Below are 20,908 nucleotides of genomic sequence, written 5' to 3' on the forward strand. Positions count from 1 at the left end.
TATATAGCACAAATTACACACTTTGCCAACAGGGAGCCAGTCGCATATCACCTCACTAATCTATACAAACACACTGCTGGCTTTTACAGGTGGCCACTCACTGGAAGTATTATAAGCTGCCACAGAAGAGTCTGACACAAAGGAAAGGGAAGCAGAGCAAATATGAATAAAGCTTGTTCGCAGTCAGGATCGCAACTCCTGTTCTACTCTGGAAGTTTTAAAACTTGTTAAATTAATCCACCATAAATTATAAGTATATAAGGTTAAATGTCTAGCAAAGATGAGACTATTCAGCTAATTATGCAGTCTTAGATGGAGTAGTTAAGAGGCAGTAATTCCTGATGAGAGGATTATGTTTCACAGCTTTTGAGATTAGTAACAAGATTTACATTTTCAGTAACTAGTTATTTTGAGTGGCTTCAGTTTGGAGTATGAAACTTACCTGAGAGGCACACTTTTCTGAAAAAGGCTGTGTTCCATCTCTGAACTCCCAGTTTCTAGTGTCCAAATTCACTACCAATTTAAAAAAAAAAAAAAAGCCTCCTGCTATATTTTTGCATGTGATTGCAAAAACAGCTACCCAACCCCTCTAGAAGAGAAAGACACACACATAAATAAATACTGCAGTGCAAACATATGACATTACATCCATTGTAAAGCTGATCCAGTATAACAAGAAAAGACTGTATGATCCATTATCATCACTGGAGCTATAATTACTCATGAAGCAATAACATTTAAACAGATATTGGGGCAGTGTAAGACCAACCCAAATGCCATTTCTCCACATGACCAACATGAGAAAGGCCTATCCAGAGTACCTGGTGCTCATACAGCCCGCTTGCAAGGTACAACCTTCATACAAGTAAGAAAGACCAACCCCAAGGCCTCTCCTGTCTGCAGCCAGCACAAGAGCAGGGAGCCTCTGGCTAAGCTGATCTCAGCTCTGCATCCTAGAGGCAATTTCAACTCGGGTCTGTACCTAGCCCCACCACTGGGAAATAGCATTTAACCATGCTAATGTAGCAGAAGTCATGTGCACTAGTTAGCGACAAACTGAATCAACTCTGAACACAACACGCATAAAACAGCAGGAATCAGCTTCTACAAGACATGCAACGTCCCCCGAGGCCTCTATGTATATTTTATTATCAAACTTCTCTAGTTCAGGTCTTGAATTCCTATTTTTACTGTCACAACAATTTTTTAAATAAGCAAAAACTGTTGACAAACACTGCACTCACAGCCTTGCTCAGCAAACGACTGCACTTAAATGATTTTCACCACGTCTCAACTTTTGAGGAAAACACAACTCAGACACCAACACCACCTCTCTTGATGAAAATCAGCTGGCTGGCCTTTTGCTATGACAAACATCCAGGCTCCCCAAAGCTGCCCTTTCACCAGATTCAATGATTGGATATTTGCAGCAAGCAAATACTTACTCCAATTCCCACTTCACACTCTTTCTTTTATCATTAGATTTCTCCTACTCGGTGTACGCAAGCTGTATGGTAACTCTCACTCATGCTCAAACAAGCTTTCAGGTGAATTTACCTTGGAGTCCCCAGTGATTGTGAGCAAGTTCCCCATCACTCACTCTCAGAATTGCACCCACATTGCCCCTAGCATTTGGATAAAAGTGGTTTGTCAATAAAGTGCTGAAAGAAAGTGCCTGCTTAGAGTTTGTAGTGTCAGCTGATGGACAGGAACTGAGCAACTAGCTTATCCTCACAAAAATAGGGTAATTTTTAAGTGTCAAGAAAGAATTCAGGCCCAGTTGGTTTATTTTTAAAAATAACACCCCCCAAAAATTAATTTTTCATTCAGCATTCCAGCTTGGCTTCTCTCTCTAAAGAAGAGCAGGATATTTTTCTTTTTTGTTTGAAAGCAGATGTTAATGTTTAACATGTTATATAGCTCCAGGCATTATTATTTTTCAAGCTACTAACAGCTTGAATATGCCTTTTCTTTAACTGTGGCATTCCAGAAATTCCTAACTCTAACCTTATATACACAAAAGCCCTGTGTCTTTGCATTAACTCCGACTGCTGCGAATCTACAGACTCAAGGAGTGTTAAAAATTAAGGTTACCATGTCATCTGGCCACAAGTCTAATCAGGGACAGCTTATTGTCTTTTTATAATTAGAACTAGATCCCTTGCAAGGCACATGACCTGCAATTTTGGTGTGTTGTGTTTTTTTTTTTAAATCATAATTTCATTTATCCTACATATACACACATATGTACATACATTAAGTGTATGCTTATACACACACATATATGCAAAGGTCACCTTTTAATTGTCAGTATTGACACAACACAGCTAAGAGTCTTGTCAATACAGGATCTCACTGATTTTAGGTACTTGCCACAGTGAGAAGGCAACTTCAGTACAAAAGCTGCCTGTCTTAGGAGAGACAAATGCTGGCAGAAATGACATATTATACCTTTTCAAACTGGAAAAAAAGAATACACGACTACATATCAAGCAAGACATGACTGAAAGCATCAGACCTCTACGGAATAGCTTATAAAACACCAGGCAGAAAGTGGAAAAACTTTTAATATAAACAAAAACAACCAATCTGAAATTAACCTAATTTTAATACCACCTGAGTTGCCTCAGATAACTGAACAGGGTTAAGTTTGTGTACTTCACTCCAGGCAGCACCATGAGGAAGAGCACAGCTCCCAGGATTTATCTCCTTAAATCCTGTAAGATTTATCCCACTAAACCCATTTAGCCAAAGCAAAACAAGTGACTTTTTGAGAGTAATGAACGCCTCCTTCCAACCCCCACACCACTCTGTCCTTCAGTTTTACTGCTGTATTTCTTTCCATCACACTTAATAGTGCTTACTGTTAGAATACAGAAAGGGAACAGTCAGCTAAATCAACATCTACCTGTCATTAGGGACCTAGATGACATTCCCTGTCATACAAGAAGTAAGGGAAGATACATCTTGATGGTCATCCTTCACCCCAGCAGATGCCAAAGTCAGCAGATGGCTGGAAGTATGGTGGCTCAATTTGCTTTTGATCACCAATCTGAGTTTGGAAGAACAGCTACACCTGGGCACTCCTGCATTCAGATGTGAGAGCTTTGAACAGAAGAGGCACTTGGTGATTTGACAACACTTCTCTCTCTCTCTTCTCTAAAGTATATGAAGAGATGGATTAAGACAAACCTTGTGCCAAGCTTTATAATGCACTTCTAATGACATACACTAGAAGTCAATGATTCTCCAATGTCCTGCCATTTCCTTGCACTTGCCACTGGAGTGGAAAGCAGATACTCAATACTTGACACAGATTACTTCTGAATGCCAAAAAATATTAACAAATATATTCTGTTGGTGTAGGGTACATGTTCAGTTTCTGTTGTTTGCTATAAAACACACCAGTGTGTTGGGGAAGAAGAAAGGGGGGGGGGGAAGGAAGAAGAAGGAGGGGGAAAAGGCAAAAAAGGGAAAAGGCAAAAAAGGGAAAAGGCAAAAAAGGGAAAAGGCAAAAAAGGGAAAAGGCAAAAAAGGGAAAAGGCAAAAAAGGGAAAAGGCAAAAAAGGGAAAAGGCAAAAAAGGGAAAAGGCAAAAAAGGGAAAAGGCAAAAAAGGGAAAAGGCAAAAAAGGGAAAAGGCAAAAAAGGGAAAAGGCAAAAAAGGGAAAAGGCAAAAAAGGGAAAAGGCAAAAAAGGGAAAAGGCAAAAAAGGGAAAAGGCAAAAAAGGGAAAAGGCAAAAAAGGGAAAAGGCAAAAAAGGGAAAAGGCAAAAAAGGGAAAAGGCAAAAAAGGGAAAAGGCAAAAAAGGGAAAAGGCAAAAAAGGGAAAAGGCAAAAAAGGGAAAAGGCAAAAAAGGGAAAAGGCAAAAAAGGGAAAAGGCAAAAAAGGGAAAAGGCAAAAAAGGGAAAAGGCAAAAAAGGGAAAAGGCAAAAAAGGGAAAAGGCAAAAAAGGGAAAAGGCAAAAAAGGGAAAAGGCAAAAAAGGGAAAAGGCAAAAAAGGGAAAAGGCAAAAAAGGGAAAAAAGAATTAACAACAAACCAAACCAAACACCCAGCTGAACTCCACAGTCCATCACTAAGGTCCAGCGTTCTATGCAGAGGTCTGACACAACCATAGATGACATGAATGAATTCTTGGTTGCCCTGATTCATCTTATTAGTCCCTTTATTTCAGCACATGTAATTTGTTCTCCTCCCCCCACACCCTGCCCACTCATGCCCCTTCCTACATGACATACTTTGTCTAGCTTCTAAGAAGACAGAGGGTTTTGTCTTTCAAAGAATGCTGCTGCCAGCCCTAAGGACACAGTTCATCTACTCTCTGGGGTTCAACACATTAGAGATAGGATGGAAGGAATGAAAAGTTTTCTTAACCTATCATGATCTCTAAGTCTACAAATTCAGAACATGCAAACCTTTTGTTTCTCCATTAATTTGGGGACAGTCACAGGAGTCCATCACATGAAATCAAAGCAAGTTTCTCCAAATAGCATGCCAACTCCCATTTCAACACAAGGGCTACACTCAGAGAACTGCTCCGCACATGGGTTTCGAGACCACTGCTGCCAGTCTTAAAATGCTTAACCACCAACCCAAGTCAAAAAACACACGTACAAGTAGACGCATGTTGCACAGGCATGCACATTATTGCAATCCACACAGAAACACAATTAAGCTATCCAAAAGGTTAATTCTCATAAAAGTAGTGACCAAGGAGTGGGCAAGGGGAGGGAAACTGCGGGGTGCTGCCACAGGCATGGGCTTGGCAGTGAGGGGTCAGGTCAGCAGCCGGTGCGGAGGACAGCAGCCAAGCAGCCCAGATGTCTCCCACTGAAGGAGAAAGGGGACTGCCGGGAAGGAGCAGAGCCAGCTGCCTCAGATGTCTGGCGCTGCCAGAGGAGAAGGTCCCTGGGTGCTTCAGCACAATGCCCCCCTTCCCAAGCTGGACCAGCAAGGGGGAGAGAGCACAAGGAAACAGGAGAGACCTCAAGATCACCGTCACCTTCAAAGCCTTCTGCAAGGCAAGTGATGCTACTGTCCAACAAGATAAAGATTCCACAAAAAAACCTGTAAATCATCGCACAAAGCCATTTTGTAAAGCTTGGTAGCAATGGATCAGATATACCAACAGGGAAGAAATGTGGAACGTACCAACAAAAACGCCAACGTTGCTGACAGAGAGAACTAGGGAAAACCCACTGGCAAAAAAAGCAGCTTGGCTTTTGCAGCTTACCCTCTGCTTTACATAAAATGCTACCTTCAATATTCAATATTTATGATTCCACACCTATACACATGCCTGCACAGACACACAAGACATAGGGAGCTTGTTCTACCATCCAATGAAGTGAGGCAGGAAACAGAAAATAAATGCGCCAGGGATGAGTTGCTATATATATATATATATATATATATAAATGTGATCTTGCTAAGGACACTTATAACTGACAGAAGGGAGGTAATGCAGAAACTGAAAGTGACTTCCACTGACGGAAACAGAAGTGCCTCAATATTCAGCCTCTTGTCATTACATCACATTAAGCTAACCCAGCAAGTGGAAACGTAGCAGCAAAGTCATAGCTAGGTTCATACACTGTATTTCCCTTGTTTTTATGTATTCATACCTGACAAAGATTATTTGTCCTTTGATTTCAATGTCTGGTCCTGCTGCACCTCAGTACACTGCAGTACCTAGATGGGAATATCAGGCAACAGCGTTAGGTATAGAGGCATATTTTTGCCATTGCATACAGTTGAATTTGTACCCGAGTTAGTAACAGAGAGAGCTCCTATGCCAGCATTTCCTGGGGGGAAACTGACCCCTTTCAGCTGCACAGCCTGTCATCCCTATTTGCTTTTTTGCCATGCAAAATCCCATGTGATCAGCAAACACACAGAGCAGTCTCTGTGGCACTACAAACATAGCTCAAGATGAACACACATCACTGTACAAGTACCATAGCAGAACAAAGGCAAACATCAAGACATTTGAAGAAAGCTGTTTTGTGTTACAGGGCAAAGCACTGTTATTCCTTATGCACTGACTCCAGAAGTGGGAACCCAAATTCTACCTCCTCCATCCTAGGAATTACAGACAGCATTTTCCATAGGGAAATGGCAATGCCCTTAATAACATGCTTTAACTTTCAGTCAGGCCCTGAACTGGTCAGGCAGTGGGACTAGATGGATCATTGTAGGTTCCTTCCAACTGAAATATTCTATTCTATAGACCTTTGGTCAGTCCAGGGATCTGCTTGCCCATGCCCTAGGTGCCAGGGAGAGTGTTAAGAAAGATCTTTCTCTGGTGCTGCTTAAAATTCTTACTATGAAAATAGGACTCTCTTCCAAAATAGTTTCAGCTGATCAATATTTAGTGGCAGAGGAAACGAGGTCCTGAACAGGGTTTTGCATGTCCAGTTTTCCTTTGAAAATCTGGTATCTGAAACATCACTCATCTGATTGCCATGAAGTAAAAGTTCTGTATGAAATGCTCCAGCTACTGGATTACTGTGCAAAACCTCTACAGCAGCTACTTGTAAATAACAAAAAGCTAACACCACTGTGCTACGTAACTGTTGACATACACCGAATATTTATGGAGGCATTCATCTATAGATTGTGCTATCTTTTATGCAAAGTGGGGGGTGCTGCAAGTCTGAAAAAGACAGATCTCTCGTTCATAACTAGCTCTGCATCCCTAGAGTACTTTGGCTCCACTGTGGGCCATATTTCTGATGTCTTATGTTGATTCAAGTCATTTGACTTCTATTGCCTCCTTGGGTCTCATTAAGTCCGTCAAACTACAAAACACACATGAAAGTAAAATGGGCCCCAAACGCATTTGGGATCTCAGAAGATACAGATTCATGTAACCCAGTCAACTTCAATGGGAGCTGGCCACCCAGCTCTTCTGAAAATGCAAGATTGTGCCACTTGACCTTGTTATGAGAGAAAAAACGAAAAAACATCCCATTTAGAAATGTAAGACAAGCACCAACTCCATTTCCTTATCAGGGACCCCCACTAATTACCTCAACTTCACATCTTCCATTTTTTAAGCATTCAGTTCACAAAAGACTCCAGAAGGTGAAACAACAGGGGAACAATAACCCTCCCCCCCCCCCCCCCAAAAAATAGGGGGAGTAATTCCAGCAATATGAAACGCAGCAGGCCCATTGTTCACCAACTGCAGGCCCAGAGCTCAACAGCGCTAATTAATAAGGTAGCATTCAAGGTTTGAAGACCATTCTCTAGACGTATCTTGCATGATAATGGCAACTGCTACTTGGTCTGAACACACACAGATATTCCTTGTAGGCAAGCCCCCTAGGAGAAAAACAGGTATTTGATATCATCCTAAACTGCTGAACTAGAACTGAATTACCTAGTCAAACCAGACTCTTACTGTAAACCAGACAGTATTATTGCTGCCATGATGGATCAAGGTTTCTACTCACTGTTATCAAACACCAATAACACTGACCTCGGCAGCTGGCTCTCTGCCACCAGCCTGCTGCATCACACTGGGGTAGCTTCATCCCCCGTACCTCTCTTTTCTCCTCTCCTTTGTTGCTTCGCTGAGCTGTAAGCTCTTTGTGAAGACTTCTGGTCCCTTCCTAAGTGTTTGCTCTACATCCAGAAGACGACAACCTAAACTTCATTTTGACACTGGAATGCAACTTCTATTCTAATGTGTTTAAATGGATACGATACATGCATAAATCCTGCAGGCTCCTTCCCTTTCTCACCCAAAATTTATCATGAAGAGACAGAATGGTAAATGTTTAAAAAAATATATCTTTAAACACGTATAAAAATATAAGGAAGAAATCTCAGAATGTTAAAATTCAACCGAGTTGCACATGCAAACACACACAGGCACACTTTAGAGCTTGTATCATATTCATAGCATGCAGCGTAACCATCAGGGAAAGCTTTATTAGATGAAAATAAGCCTGTTGTAAGAGATTTCCTTGCAATTATTCTGCTGCCATTATCCTGGCCAGGCATTCATGCAGCTTTTCAAATTAATATGCTTAGTTTTCTGAGCAGGAGATCAGAATAGTGGAATTCTATGGGGAACTCAATTACCAAAGAAAATAATTGCTTGAGCATTCAAGAAATTGGAACTACATCTAATTGTGAATAGTAGATTATTATCTGGATTATGGAAGACACTTTGAAATGAACTCAGACATAGAGCTATATACATCTTGAGGATAGTACCTGCTAAGATTTCTAGGGCTCCTCTCAGGCGCGGAGGGGCTCGCTCTCAAACAGAAAACTGAAACTACCAATGTGGGTTTGTTGGCTTTTAGACAGGAATGCAAAAAGCCAATATCCCTGCTGAGAAAATAAAAAGCTGAGAACAACAACAACAAATCGCCAAGGGAGTTTGCTTGGGACTGTTCCTTTCCCATTTTGTATTCCTTTGGTGTGGATGAACATTACACATTGCTGTATGGTTGGCTTTTTTGCTGCTTGAAGACTGTGCTGTCTGGTTGTAGGTTGCTGGTGCATTCAGGTGGTGGCTATACACTGAGAGTGGCAAAGCTCTAATAAATGAGGGTATCCTCCTGTCTTTGAGCTCTGCTATAGCACAGAGATAAGCTTAAGTGGTGGAACAGGAGGGCAAGAAGAAAAGGGTTTAAACCCAAGAAGCTGGGGATTTTTCAGAGCGCAAAACAGGATGCTCTGTAAGGTAAAGAGATTCAAGGATTTTATTCAATTTCTCTCTGAAGATAAGCAAGCACTACATGGAAAAAAAGGTTACAGTATTGAGAAAACATTTGAGAATTGCAACAAACATGAAAGGATACGGGATCTATAGGATGCACACTGAGTAAATATCTGGCAGAAATGATGCACGAAGGATACCTTGCAGATTGGCATCAAAACGATATGAAGACTAGAAAAGGAGCTGAGAACGATGCTGAAGCTCAGACAGCGGGAATAAGGATATAATAGCAGAGAGGCAATGTGGACAATTCGAGACCTGCAGGTACTTACGTGCAGATTTTAAACAAGAAAAATCTATCTGTGGTACCAAAAAGAAGTAAAAAAACTACACAGGAAATGAGAAACTGAATTGAGGAGTAAATTTGCTGCACAGGAGAGCACACTGAGAAACCAAAGACAAAATTGCAAGGAAGAAGCAAAGAGGAAGTGGTTGCGTTGGTTTTTTTTGTTTTTTTGGTGGGGGTTTTTTCCACAAAAATACTATGAGACAGCCAGGCGGTATCACAAGCAGGGTCCCTCCAGAGATGGAGAAAGATCTGTGTTAGCACCTGGTGAGAAAACCACAGGAACTTCCTCCATACAGATGATTTCAATCAGAAAGAGGCAGAGACACAGGCATGCAGAGTAGACAGGGAGCCCGCTTTCAGAGGGCAGACTGAGAAACTGAACTTATTTAGACTCAGAAAATAAAGGTTAAGAGGACATTTAGTTGTTTATTACACATACATTACCAAGGAGATAGAATATATTTCCACAAAACAAACAAACAAACCAACCCAAACTGAACTTTTTTAACACAATGCTGGCACCAGAACAAACAAGAGGCAGAATAGACTCAGGTTAGCAATAAGCGTTTCTTAACATTCCAGGAATCCCAAAACTGTCCTCCAAGAGCAAGAGCAAAAGCAAAAATGGCAACCTAGCACTCTAAGGCATGGCACAATAAATTTTACAGAAGGGATTACATGATACAATGGTTTGCAAGAACTGAGGACTAAACTGGACAGCCTTCTGCTCCCAAATGAAGTGACATCTCAGATTTTTCCAAATATAAACACACTTTTACCACCACAGCCCCAGTTTTGTTCAAAGAAAAAGGCAAACATTGGCTCATAAAATAGAAACCCTCAATTTAATAGTCAAAACCTAGCTCATTCTCCTTAAAAATACCTTCAGGCTGACCTTTATACATCACACTTCCCCATATACAGCTGAGTATATGTCCATTCACAGCTGGTCTAAACACAAATGCATTTCAATACAGTCTCACCACTTCCAGAGATACTCTCCAGACTTGGCTTTGTAGTACAAAGACAACTTGTCAGTAACTCACTCCACCAGCCTTTAAAACCCATCAGAGAGAGCTCCATTCTTTTTACACACCTATAAAACTTGAGTTGTGACCAACTGCATTTTGTCTGCACTCTGACTTCAGGTAGTTTGGCCAAGCCATTTCAGCTATATAGCTTTCTGACAAAGAACTGGCGTTACTCATGTTTTGAAGGTTACTGCATTGCCTGCTATTCCTTACTGCAGAAAAAAAATTACTTGAGCCTTGAGACTTCAAACCGAGTGCCAGTGAGGGATCTCAGAGAAGTTTAATGCAGGGGCCAGTTCAGAAGGAGAGAAAAACCTGTTCATGAAGTTGCTCGACAGCAAATGTGTACTTTGAGGCAAGTTGGTTTGATTTGTTGGGTTTTGTTTCCTATTTAATTGCCAATAGATAGCAAAGCTAGACACCAGAAACAGGATTCCTTAAGTTCTGCTTTCATTTCTACCACTGCCCCTAGTTTCATCACCCATGAATTACACTGCAGAGCACAGGTGAGCTTTCTATAAGCACACCATGAAACACATATAGTCCATGACCACACAAGTTAAAAAAGAAACCAACTCTTCCTCCGCTTTGCAACTATCTTCCGCTTGCCCATAGAGCTCTTTGCTCCATAGCTGCTGGGACTTACCTCCCATCCAAGCAAGTCTGCTTCCCCTTTCACCCTTTCCTGCTTTCCAGGACAATTTTCCTTTGCTTGAAAGCACAAAGCAAGTTAGTGAAGTCTTTCCATGCTCTTAAGGAACATCTCCCTGCCTGCTCCCAACCAGAGAACTAAGACCTCCCAGTACAAGCAGGCTCTCTTATGTGCTCTCCAGCCCCCCAGCAACTAAAGAAATTGCCCCCAGCTGAGATGAGACTGGGGCTTCACTCTGCTGCAGGTATATTTGAGTACCAGTCCTCCTAAAGGGCCCATCAACTCTGTAACAAAACCACTGTTTCTCCAGCCTTTTCCCTTACACAAAGAAGCTGAGTTGGCTGCAGAAGGGAGCTGGGCATGGATAATGCATCCCATCAACTACTCAGGATAACTCAGAGCAGTCTGTTTGCTCAGCCCTGCTCTCCCTTGAATTTCTAGCCCCACAACAGCCACCCACTGCAAAAATACCAGGCGAACCCCACCCACACATAGCACTTTATAGACACCAGTGCTGGCCTCTTATTTGCCTTCGAAGAGGCGCTAGCAAGTCCATAGGACACGTGCACACAGATCTTGAATTCGGAATAAAGAGAGCATTTTCCAGACCTTGCTAACAGCATACTGAAGATGCACCGTTAAATACTCATTTTAGAGTGGGTTTCAGAGAGACATGACTCCCATAACCAACACGCTACCTCTTCCTTACGTTAGCCTTGTACCTCTTCATGAAACACTGCAGTTTCCTCAATCCAGCTCCAGGAGGTTTACATCAAATATGTGTTTGTGCTAGTCAGCTCTCCACCTCACAGTAAAGGGAAAAATCGTAATAAAGCAGAGACTCGCTGTCTGTAGCATATTATCATTACAGCAGAAATACAAGAAGGATCAAAGGCCAGAGATGAGACAGCTACCATACAGTTATGAGTATGGCATCTTTCTCAGATCTACAGGCAGCTTAAGACCCACGCAGTGCTAACACAGGCACATCAACTCAAATGATAATGTTATAAGCCATTTCATTTCTGATTATTTTAGTGGAAAACACCCAGCTCATGCTGTTGTCCCACATTTGTGAGGGAAGGAGAAATGTGAGCATGGTCACAGCATCAGCTCGTGTCTCAAGGTGGGCAGGACCAGTTCCCAGCACACCTAACATTGCCTTCACCATCTGGGCAACCACTTGGCCTGTGGCTTGCTCCTCTGCCTGTAACAACACTAGACTTGTTAGCTCACATTTTAATTATTGGGAGATATTTAGATACCTCTGGAAATACGTTTTCTTTCTGTTTAAGAGCCACAACTAAGGGCTTCTACCAGGTGGTCGTATGTAGACACTGCAAAAATCTGTGGCTTACTGAAAATGCAGAGAGACAATACGCTGACTTTAAATATATGAATTCAAATAAAACATAATGAGTTCAGTATCAAACCGGATGGAATTAGGTCATTATGCAGATTGTTCTGCTGAACCAAAACGTCTGTTTCTGGACTGAAGGATATTTCTGCATACTTTTATGAGCAGTCCCAAACTCCGACAGCATACTTTGCAGAAGGCTTGCAGCAATGGTTAAGTCTAGCAACTACTGAGCACAAGTGGCCATGGCCACCACTGGTCCATGGAAGGGAATCACCAATAGTTTTTAAATGGGCATCTCCACTTACAGGCTTATCCATTTTTCTTGAAGGTGCAGAGCTGCTCTGTGGGAATCACTCATTTACACTGCCCTTTCCCAGGGAAATAAAGACATCCAAACACAGAATGAAAGAAGGGAGAAAGGCTTTCAGTAGATGGGTAACCAGCTGTATGACTTAGAAGCACTCCCACTGGAGCACCTCGCATCTCGAATCCAACATGGCTCTTTCTACCCTAAATTTAATTTTAAAAAAATATAAATGTGCCGTTGTTTGGCTACAGCTTTAAGGAAACACAGAGGAACTCATTGGCAATAAAGCACCAGATACTTCCCTGTAGCTAAGTTTATCAGAGTTTAACAACAAATATTTTTTATATAATTTATAGCCTCTGTATGTTAAGTCTCTCCAAGTAGATACCTGCTGGAGTGGACATTTCTAGTCCTTGTGCTCAGAAAGATATCAAAGAAATGCTGTTCACCAAACAAGAACAATACATATACATGTAAGTATGTATACATACATAAGTATGTTTATATAGATGTTTACATATGAGTATGTGTAAATGAATATATGTCTATCTACATCCTATATATACATGTGTGTATAAAAAAAAATATATATATATATAAAAATTTTCACAGAGGGTAGCCAAAAACAAGAGTTTGTGGGCAAAAGCCTTCCACGCATTCCAGTGAGGGCTCCTCACTGGTGTCAGTAAGACCCAAGACTAAGGATAACCTCCTTTCTCTTGAAAGACCATAGCCTGTATGAGCTGAGCAAGAATAAGGTACACCCAGAACAAGTCTGGTAGACCTGTATTGGGATATAGGGCATTTGTTGCAGTTGGGAATCAAAGACATAACAGCATCACAGGTGACCATGGAGGAAAAACTTGTGAGGCAAAAAGGGTGGCCCTTGAACCAAGGTCTCAGTTGAGTACAGCAGTTAAGCAATGTTTAATTCCCAGTCAGGTTTGCAAATGTGTTCAAAGCTAAGCACAAGCCTAAGTGCATTCCTGAGTAAGAACAGTAGACAATCCATTATGGTAAGGTTAATAAGAGGTTTGAGGCAGATATAAATATGAGATGCAACAGTTAGACATCCTTTACTCTTCCAGTATCCAAAGACTGTTGAGCCATCTTTGACAGCCATGTTACAAGGGTTTATACAATAGCTTATACTGAACTCACTTGACTGGAGTTAAGACCTGTTACATGGTGATTGTCTCATGCCCAGAGCAAAATTATAGTTTTCACAGGTACTAGTTTACACAAGTTGGTTATTTTCATTTTCCAGTCTGCTATTGTTACCAAACACTGCAGAACTCCACTTCCCACATGCAAAATTTTCATTCAGCTCTGCCCAGGCATGTTTTTCAGCCCCTCCTATTCAGTTATGCTGGGACTGTAAGGGCAGATTGAATTTTTTTACTTCAGTCCAGAAGTACAGAACACACCATGCATGGAGTAGCACCGCTTCTCCAGGGAGAGGAAGAGTGAGGGGTGCCATCAGCTGCGGCTGCTGTCCCCCACAAGGAAAGTCCCGGATCCACAGTGGGCTGAAGGCTAAGCTCCCCTTTAAAGGCAGTTGAATTTTTGCCCCTCCTTTTGCCTCCTAGCAAGTTGTCTTCACAATTTCAAACCTGGTTTCCCCTCCTAAATGACTTGATCCTTGATTCTACTCTTCTTGCAATCAAAGAGATTGAACAGGGATGGAAGATGTGTAATGTGGGCTCTACTGAGACAGAAAATATTGCTCCATAATACTCTATGACCCTTCTTCTTATTTTCTTTGATATATCCAGTGGGTCAGCAGAGCCTATGATGAGTAAAAACGTACAGAGGCCCTTATGAAGGAAATTGTGTGCCGAGATCACAGAACAAGGTCTGAAAGACAACCCAAGGAATCAGCAACATTAATTTTCATGGCACGACTACATAATATGGAGGGTTGACAGAAACTTTGCATCCCCCAGAAACAAATTAAGTACCATCTAGTAAAAGTAGTATAATTTTCCCCAAGTTTACTAATCCTGAGTAGGCTCTATAGTTTTTCTGGTGTTTCATATGGTAGCAGTGTGGTAGAAGTGAAGGGGGTCTGCCTTGCCTCACTATAGCTGACGGAGCACGAGAATTAAGGCACTGAAGTAACTGCAATCTCTGTGATGCCATGAAACTTCTGGTTTCTAGCCTATAAACACTGTAAGCCCTCACAGTGTCCCGAAGATAAAACAAGACACAGGATTTAGTTCCAAAGTCATGGTTAATGACAGCACATCTCAGAAGCGATATTAAACCGTAAACCTTGGTGGAAAAGGCAGTCTCTCCCTATTAGAGATCAGGGTGAAGCCTATGGCCATATTATCTTATATGTCAGCTTCACAGGTTTAACACTTTCCTCCAAGCCTGTGGTATTCTGCCTCTGAGAGATACAAGGTATACAGGAGATTTAATAGACTTAAATGTGATACCTGCTGGAAAAAATCCTATATTCTAATTTTATTTTTTTTAATGAAAGAAAAATACCTAATAAATAACAGAACCTTGTCATCCATCTTCAAGGAAGATGCTAATAATAGCAGGTTATTTCCATAGAAATGGACTGACTTTACAAACTCATGGAGATCCACATAACAGAACTCTTCTATATATAACCGTTATTTCTTTAGCCTACTAAATTTATACCTCTAAACAGATTTCAAACCCAAGCTTATGAATCCTCCCAATCACAACATTAACCGACTTCAAAATTTTGATTAACTAGCAGAGGATTCAGGAATCTCGTAAGAGTATTTGGACTGGCAAAGGAACCACATGACTTCCAACAAGGTGAAAGAAAAACAGTCAGAAATAACTGACTCTGTTATTAACGTTCCTGTTTAGAAAATGCTACGGACCATGGTTCCTGTGAGAAGGGCTGGCTTTTCAGTTAGCTACTGGTTTGTCTCCATCTTTCAGTCCTCCCACTCCAACAAATTTAACTAGCAACCTTTATAAATCAGCTAATAAATTACTGTAAAAAGGAGAATATACTTCCTGTCTAAATAAACGATAGCTGAAAAGTTCCTAATGGGCCTTGTACATGGGAAGAGGCTGGCTTTGTTCAACATGCTGCATGTTTTTTTCATAAAAAACAGAGGCTTCATTCACTCAGCCTCCTTATCTGCACCTGTCGTCGCTGCAGCTTGGGAGCTTTTCCACAGTGGTGTGCTGTACGTTATTTTCTCTCAAAAACCAGAGGTCAAGCCTGCCTATAGGGTGTCAATGGGAGGTAGCCGTCGCTGCATCTCAGCATCACTCCCCTGACCTGGCACCGCATCTCCTGGCCCCCATCGAGTGTGAGCAGCCGCCTGTCCCGCTCCACGTGCCTGTGCCTTTCCGCGCTGGGCTTGTCTCAGCATGAATAATGCATGACACTGATCCCCTGGAGTCCCCACAACCACAGCTCGGCTCACCCTCCTCCCTTGGTGCTGCAACTTCTGCATCTATATTTTGGCAGTTTGAAGATTTTCGATTTACACAATTATGTTATCTACTGCTTCTGCATCTTTGAAACAGCCCCAGTGGGCAAATATGCCCAAAAAAATAATGGAAGTGTACATGGTTGTTTTAACTTCCCCAATTCTCTTGAGAGTAAGTGGAAATTAATCTTGTAAATGCTTTCACGTGAGTTACCTTATCCTGAAAAGGATATGTTCACCAAGCTGAGCGAAGTCTTTGATGAGTAAGAGCAACTAAAAAAATGAAAATGTTGGCAATTAGCTGCCTTTATTTTATCAGCAGAGATACTGTTCTAATTATACCACACTCGACTTTGCACCACCATGGCCCCTTAAAAAGCCCTGCCTTTCCCACATTATTAATATTGCTCATGTCATGTGCCAATGCAGGGCTACCACTGGAAGATAAACAACATTAATGAAATGCAACAGCTACACTTAAAATACACATTTATTGTCAGATTAGCCCCGCTTCCTGGTTGAGTAGCATACGTTCTGATCTACTACAGCAGTTGCAGACAGCGCAAATGCCAAAGGAGCCTAAAGTGGAGCATGTCATGGGGCACTGACTTTTAGACTTAGGGCAGGCACAGACATTGAAAAGTTTGCTTGAAAAGTGGTCAGAGCCATTTGTGCGATTGACACAACATATGGCTCCTTCGATTACAGCACCAATCCCACGCTCTCTGCAGTCAGCAAACTAAACCTCCCCATTTTCAACTAAGCAAGCAAGATTTAGCAGACTCTGCAGAGTGCACAGTGGCAGTAAAGAAACCTACAATTTCGGAGCTTCCTACCATGAGCTGGTATCACCCTCGGTTTGCAAAAAATCTTCATCAAGATATCTCAAAAACCATCTGCAATTAGGAGAAGGGATGAAAAGAATTACTACACCCTTCCTATTAATGTCAGCTGGAGCCAGCTTAATTTCCATGCACAGCCTTCAAGAGCTACTCCCATGATTCTTACTGAGCTTGTATTTTTCTATTACTTATAGTACGTGTATTTGTTTGCAAGTGATAGCAATTCTGGCTTTGCATGTGTGCTGAGGTTACAAAACACAGGATGTATTCACTCAGGCAGGGATGATATCGTATCACCTTGTCTCACTTCCAAGTTACCCTGCATATGATCACAGACCTCCAAACCGAAGCGATTATGTCCGAGGGCCAAGCACTCTCAGCACCTCATTTTGGCTCTGGGTAAGGTCTGAAAGCAGCATGTCACTATACCCCAAGCTCCTTTATTGTTCAGTGTATCGCCTGGTGTGAACAGCTTCTCCTCTCAACCTTGTTCTCAAGCCTTCACAAACGCTTCATTATCTTTTCTGAAATAGAAATTGTTACAGTAATACAGCTGTTCACCCAGTCATCAAGCTGCATCGACCTTCAACGGTACGCGGCCAATGCTTGCAGCACGTTGTCTGCCAAGAGAGCACAGAACAAACAACGTGACCTAAGCCAGGCTGTGAGTTTTACTTTAGGGAAAAAAGGAAATTGTGGCTCAGGCAACTCCACTTCTCCTCCACACCTTTGAGCCTGTTCTCCACTTTTTTCCCCCCAATCTAATCTACTTTGTTCCTGAGATGCCTCTTCTCTGACTTTCTACTCCCTTCAGGCCTTACCTAGCCGTTGGCACATTCACGAGAGAACTATTCTGTTTTGAGGCGGGCTGCTAGAAGAAGATTAGAAAATGGGTTTTGGATGGAAGAAATCCCTGCATACGACTGTATCATTGCTTAGTGAAGTACAGTAACAACCACAGACCGCCAGGGAGGGAGAATAAACTCCTGCCAGATTCCCTCATACAATAGGAAACACGTCTTTTCTTAGGTGTAAAGACAAATAACTTGTCAAAAACTGGAATTTCTGCCTAAAATCCTATTTTGGAAGTTAATGAACTAGAAAGGCCGATGTTCCCTGGGAAGAAACAGAAATGAGCCCCATCCTGAAATGATGTCAGTGTCCTCACTTTGCTGCCCTAATCAGCACTGCCCAGGCTACATCTCCTCTTCAGCACTGTTCTGAAATACAAATACATTTATAACAGGACACTCAAATTTCATGCTCTTTCATTAGTAGCCAGGAACTGACAACAATTAAAATTACCGTGCCATGAGTAATACTTAAAAGGTTGTCCTGGTTTCAGCTGGGATGTCTTCCTAGTAGCTGGTACAGTGCTATGTTTTGAGTTCAGTATGTGAAGAATGTTGATAACACTGAGGTTTTCAGTTGTTGCTCAGTAGTGTTTAGACCATAGTCAAGGATTTTTCAGCTTCTCATGCCCAGCCAGGGCACCTGACCCAAACTGGCCAACAGTGTATTCCATACCATGTGACGTCCCATCTAGTTTAGGAACTGGGAAGTGGGGGGGCAGGGATTCGCCGCTCGGGGACTGGCTGGGTGTCAGTCGGCGGGTGGTGAGCAATTGCCCTGCGCATCACTTGTACATTTCAATCCTTTTATTATTACTGTTGTCATTTTATTAGTGTTATCATTATCATTATTAGTTTCTTCTTTTCTGTTCTATTAAATCGTTCTTATCTCAACCCAGGAGTTTTACTTCTTTTCCTGATTTTCTCCCCCCTCCCACTGGATGGGGGGGAGTGAGTGAGCAGCTGCGTGGTGCTTAGTTGCTGGCTGGGGTTAAACCATGACAAAGGTCTAAAAAGTTATTTCATTTTCTACTGAAAGCAACGGGTGAATTTCAAATCAAGCAAGAAGGATATTGCGATGCCTGCAGCCACTCTGCAAAACAATGGCTGACTCCAAGCCTCTTACCAAAATTCGCCATTTAATCTGTTAATCACATCTGAAAATGGATGTGTGTGTCAAAAGAAAACAAAACAACTGGCTCAATAGCATTTGGATAAGAAAAAAACCCTTTCAGACATTGCTGTTCTACCCTACGATCCAATTTATGTCATTAGAAACTGTTTGTAGTAGGCTCTGCTTGGAGGATGGCATGACTACGAGAGGAAGTGACCTGCATTAGAACAACAAATATACCTGGTGTGAAAGCAGTGAACTGTAAAAGCCTTTCAGAAATGCAGAGTATTATTTAGTCAATCATATACCACGGAGCTGCCCCCAGAGCTGTATGTCATTTTGATAAATTAACTTGAAAGACTTGGAGAATAATAAAGTCAAACCTGGGCCCCAGACTACAGCAATCATGCTTGAATGCAGCTTAAAATACTTCCCACAATAAAAGTCACGCTTGCTACTGTTTAATGTTTAAGATAATTTTGAACCTGATCAAGGTCAGTGGTTGCATAATGTGTTTGGGCTTCATTGGTTTTCTGTGTGTTTGGGTGCCCAGAATAAGAGTGATACTAAAAATGTCAACCTCTGGGGACTACCTGCCTCACCCACAAATACTGCTTGGGATTCAGCATCCCTGCAAAGGTAGCTTGCCAAAAAAAGGGAAAATATTTTTCAGCAAGAATTCATGAAAAATACAGCATTTTGTTCCCTTGAATTTCTCCATAGACCAAAGTAACACTGCACAACGCATGAGAGGGCAAGACATGCTGCAGACAGGATGGTACTAATTTAACATGGGGAACAAAGGAAGATTGCTGAGAAGAGAGCACATGCCTTAAGGACAAATACTCATGGTGGTGGGAAGTCCCCCATGCACAGCACCCTGTTTCTCTCCAGGAACCGGCGAGTCCAGAACTTTTTGGGACAGCACAGCTCTGCAAGCCCTGCAGCCCTTGCCAGGGCACTGTGCCCTTGTTCTGACTTCATTTTTTGTAGTTGCACCACTTCTCTTTCAAAGAAGTCCTTCAAAAAAAAATCCCGATCTTTGACCTACTTCTGATGCCACCCTTCATTTTGAGCATCAGTTTAGCACAACTTGCCAGGTGTTGCTGGTGCCTACCAATTTACAAAATAATTTTTCATGTCTGAGATGGGTTTTAGACTTTAAAGCAGTACTCCATCACAAACAGGGATGTGCTGCCATCCTTCAGAGAAGCTGAGGCAGCATGCAGAGGGGTGACTATGCTGGGAAGCCTCTCCCAGAGCACAGCATGTTTCCCAGTCCCAGGTACCAGCATCTCTATCTTTTTGGAAGAGAGTATTGCTTCTCCTGCTGTTTCTAACTATTTCTATACCAAAATTGTTAAATAAAGCATGTTACTCAAAGTCTAATCAGAGCCTTCATGGCTGGTTGTTTCTCTTTCCATCATTACTTACTCCGCTGCTGGGGAGCTCAGCAGCAGGGTGATGAGCAGTCATTGGAGGGAAGAGCAGCCCTCATCTTCCCAAGCCATTTCTGCTGGCACATTCCCACGCTGAGGGCCACAAGCTGCTGAAGGAGCAAGTAATGCTCATTCATTGGCCTTCGCGAAAACATAACCTCAGGGAGGGGAAAAAAGAGCATTACTTTTCATGGGGAGTAAACACTGTGACTCAGTTTTATTTCCCAGGCATCCTGACTAATTTGGTGCTGGAGGAAGGAAAAAAAATACCGAAGTTTTTCCTACCAACATTTCTAAAAGAATCTAGTAATTGATCTGCCAATTTTTCTTCACCTAGGTAGTATCTCTGACACCAGCACAGTTAATGTTATATAAGCCTCACAGTTCTGGTAAGGAAAGGACGTAGGACTCTGCCCATCACCTTAACAAGCAGATGAACTTAAGGCACATTCAAAACAGCACAGCCACTCTAAAGTCTACAAAAAAATCAGGTTTTCTGATCAAATTTCCTTGTTGGAGGCTGCTGAGCAGACCTCACTCAGCTCCTCTCCTGAAGGCAGCCCCAGTGGTTCCACCACATGACCTGGAGCCAGGCTCCTCTTTGGTTCAGCTTAGATGTGCCTTAAACTGGAGTCCCAGTTATCGCATTTTTCCACTTGACTGTGCGGCGCAATCAAAAACTGCTCTGTTTTATTTTGCATTAGACTTTGGGCATTGCCTTCCTGCTTCTGGAACGACAAATAAAAAAAACGACTTGGAAAATAACCATCACAGCTCTCTGCAGAGCACTTGTGGCAGGCAGCTGTTAGTAGTCATCAAGCTTTATAGTCTTAACACTCACTTCTCTTTTCACCA

The 20,908-nt window shown here is 42.0% G+C and overlaps 1 protein-coding gene across 5 annotated transcripts in view; it reads right to left on the reverse strand.

Annotated features, from left to right (window-relative positions):
* Positions 1-20,908, reverse strand: part of ERBB4 (erb-b2 receptor tyrosine kinase 4) — a 671,761-nt gene that overhangs the window by 543,295 nt on the left and 107,558 nt on the right. The window contains exon 2 of one of the 5 annotated variants that reach the window (XM_069782038.1): positions 5,625-5,691. The exons of the other annotated variants lie outside the window; for them this stretch is intronic. The gene's annotated coding sequence lies outside the window, so the exon portion shown is untranslated. The remainder of the gene's footprint in view (positions 1-5,624; positions 5,692-20,908) is intronic. 5 annotated transcript variants of the gene reach the window in all.

The sequence above is a fragment of the Haliaeetus albicilla genome, chromosome 4, assembly GCF_947461875.1.
Source record: "Haliaeetus albicilla chromosome 4, bHalAlb1.1, whole genome shotgun sequence".
NCBI lineage: Eukaryota > Metazoa > Chordata > Aves > Accipitriformes > Accipitridae > Haliaeetus > Haliaeetus albicilla.